The sequence below is a fragment of the Meleagris gallopavo genome, chromosome 11, assembly GCF_000146605.3.
Source record: "Meleagris gallopavo isolate NT-WF06-2002-E0010 breed Aviagen turkey brand Nicholas breeding stock chromosome 11, Turkey_5.1, whole genome shotgun sequence".
Taxonomy (NCBI): Eukaryota; Metazoa; Chordata; class Aves; order Galliformes; family Phasianidae; genus Meleagris; species Meleagris gallopavo.
In genome coordinates this window covers 19,015,409-19,018,984 of record NC_015021.2, presented here as the reverse complement: position 1 = coordinate 19,018,984, position 3,576 = coordinate 19,015,409, and positions in this window count along the sequence as shown.

Genomic DNA, 3,576 nt, shown 5'->3' with positions numbered 1-3,576 from the left:
CACCAAATCATCATTTCCCTTCCCAGGATGGAAACAAAGCAAGCATGGAAAGCAGCAAAAAGCCTTTGCTATCGAGTGTGTCAGCTCATACAAGTTGTGTTTGGTAATGCTGATGTGCACGGCATGTGCTGCTGTTACTGTTGTTCCAAGGCTCAACCAAAAACTTTTGCAACAAGCAGAACTGTTTGTTTGAACTACAGACCTTCATTAATATGAGATGGACTACATTTGTCTTTTTCTTCATCTGCTTTCACTCCACTTGTACTATTACAAGTCCTGCTGGGGAATGTTGATTTACCCAAGAGAGATGACAACAAAATACACGGACATACAGCTTTGCTTCACAGTGCCTTTCTGTAGTGAAAATGAAACAAAACTGTGACTGTTAATTTTCATGCAAGCTTCAGCCCAGCTGGAAGGCAGCATGGCACAGCGATGTCACCGTGCAGCGGTGGGTTTGGGGCACCAGCTGTTGCCCCACACTCAGGTTCTCAGGGTATTTAGGTGAAGCTGCAGCTCTAAATAGTGCTTAGGTGATGTCACGTGATAGAAACTTCCATCAGTTCTGAGCATCTTGCAGCTCCAGATTTGACATGTAAGTGCTGCTTTTCCAGAACGTCTTATTTTTGGCAAGCAATACAATAGGACATGATTTTCTGCCTGTGGACGCTTCCATCAAAGGTACTTTTCTAAAATGAATGGACCTTTCTGGTAAAGTGCTTCTGACCTATTTTATCACCAGCTTAAGATGTTGCTGATAAATAAGATGCAGCCAAATCTGTTCTGTTTATCTGCAAAGTTGCAATATGAACTGTAGCATTGGGAAATCTCTTAAAATTTGAGCTGTTTAATGAGTGAGCTTCCAGTTATCTCCTATGTGCATTCCTTACGTACAGGGCAGTGAGAATACAGCAAAATTTTGACTCGTAAAGCCCTTATATGGTTTTCTTTTTCAGTTGGAGCTGGCAGAGTTTGTTCCTACAGGAGAGAGTTTGCAGCAGTGCAACACACAGCTCACAGCTGCAAGTGGTTGTGCTGCTGTCACACTCCTGAGCAGCCCAGCACCTGCAATGCTCCCCCTTCACTGCAGGTAAAGCAGACCCCAAAAGCCACATTCAGGTCCAAAACTGTGCTGGGGAGAGAACTGTGCTCCTTTAGACAGAAGAGGCATTGGGGGGAGGTGGTGCTGGGAAAATGAAGGGCTGTAGAACAGCCTGAGGACAGCAGAGAAATGCTGTTCCTCCTGGGAAGCATTGGCCATCGTGGCTGTCCTGTGACTTCAGTATCTGTTCTAGGTAGAAAATGTTATTTAAAAGCTGAACAGTTTGATTTTTTTTTTTTTCTTTTTCTTTTTTTTTCTAATGGAATTCCAGCAGCAGCATACCCCAGAGGTAGGCAGCTGCATATTCATCCCACAGGGACATCACGTACCCTTCTGGAGGCACCTGACATCTGATTTTATGGTGCCAAAGTTGCCCAGCAGATGCTTTTCCTGTCTCTTTGGTAGAAGTAGCCCACAAAGTCCCAGCAGCTGTCTGAAGAAGCACCCCAGTCAGACCAGCCCACTTCCAGACCCCAACCACCAGCCCACTATAGCAGTAAGGGCAACTCCACCAACTTCAGCATTTCTGTATGGAAATATTTTAGCACCTTAGGGAGGCAAAGATAGTGGATGGTGAAGTGCAACCTGGTCGAGTGACTGCTACAGTGTGTGTGAAACGTCTGCCAGGGCCCAAATCTTTTCCTGCAGCCCATGGCCATGCCTCCCCCTCCCTCAGCACCCACCCTCAGCTCTACAGAGACTCTCGGCGCTTTATTTCTTTTTCTGCTCACATTTAATACCACAGACACAGCTGAAACTCAAAACGCTTACGTGACGGCGGGATCGGTTCATTTACACAGACATGTAATTAGTGAGCTCACATCTTCACAGACTCCTCGATTTCTTGTTTCCCTGAGTTGCATGATGTCTGCCACCAGATCTGCTTGTCAGCTGACAGCAAAGGAAAGAACAAAATAAACAGAAAGGCAGAAGTGGTCAGAGACAGAAGGGAGAGAGGATGCCATGGGTGCTGCTCTTCTAAAGGGCTCAGCCCACACCAGAGACTCCAATGAGGTAAGCCTTGCTAGGCTGCCCCTGTACAGCTTCCATCTGCTGCTGCTCCTGTTGTTTGCCCCTTCTGGGACAGGCTGCAGTCGCCCAGCCCCACCAACAGGTGCAGAAGGGGCCAAATTCTCTTTTCACTTACACCTGAGCAGCACCACCAGCAAAGGTATAACAGGCAGAATGCAGCCCATAGTCAGCAGTGGGAGCTTAGAAGCAATAGGAATCTTGTGAACAGACAATTTATGTAGAATCAGTTGTGGGCCAGCTGGTAATAAATAGAGGAACCAAATAAATAAAAGCTGCTATTGCACATGCACACACTCAAGCTCTATTAGCTGGACCACAACATCTATGTATAGGTGTGACGACAGATGTGATATAAGGCATACAGATTAGCACAAGGTGTGGAAGGTTTTCTGATTTGATTTGGTTTTTTAATGACATACTTGAGTCACAAAAATCAGTCGAATTTAAGATTTTTATGAATCAAGTATGAGAACGTGTCTGCCTGTGGGTCTTAATGTATATTTTCTGAGTTTTGCAGGTCTAAAAGTAAGTGGATGTGATACTGCAGCACACCAGTGCTGCCACAGCATGGGCTCTGCTGGCACGTACGGTACTCAGGAGTGACTGATCCCAACCCAGGGCATCTTAGAGGCAGACCTGTCCTCAGGCTGCAGTGTGCACAGGCACCAATACTGGGACAGCCAACAGCTCCCAAGTTTGAGTACAGTGAGTCACTGACAGTCAAGCCGAGCAGAGCAAGTAGAAGTGAGTCAGCTGGTAAAACCAAAAAATGACTGTGGGAGATTGCATTCCCAGTCTTCACAGCATCACTGCAGTCCCGAAGGCAGCACCGTTCCTTGTCCCACTGATACACATTCCCAAAATGTTCCAGCACAGCCATGTTTTATGCCACTTCAATGAAGATTTTTTTTATTTCTATTCACACATGATGCGAGGGTCATTAATTTGAGCATGTTTGAAAGCTGCCCATTTTTATTTCTCCTTTTTGGAACTTGTTTTAAAAATTGAAATTATGAAAGGTGTATCAAATTCTATGATTACTACTTCAAAAAGGCAATTAAATTTTCTCTCTTCAGGGTCGGGCTATATGTTAGCAAAATTCTTAGCAAAAAACAGAAGTTAACTCTGGAAAACTTCAGCTCGTGTTTAGCAGTTACCAGAGCTACATGGGCTCTCAGTAGAGCCGGGCTATGTTTGCCTGTTAGAAATGGGGAAGCCTGGCTCCCCTGTGTTAAAAAATCATATCATAGAATCATAGAATGGTTTGGGTTTGGAAGAGACATTGAAGTCCATCCAGTCCCAACCCCTGCCATGGTCTGGGTGCCTCCACCAGCTCAGGCTGCCCAGGGCCCATCCACGGCTTTGGGCACCTCCAGGGATGGGGCACCCACAGCTCTGGGCAGCAGTGCCAGGGCCTCACTGCCCTCTGGGTAAAGAATTTC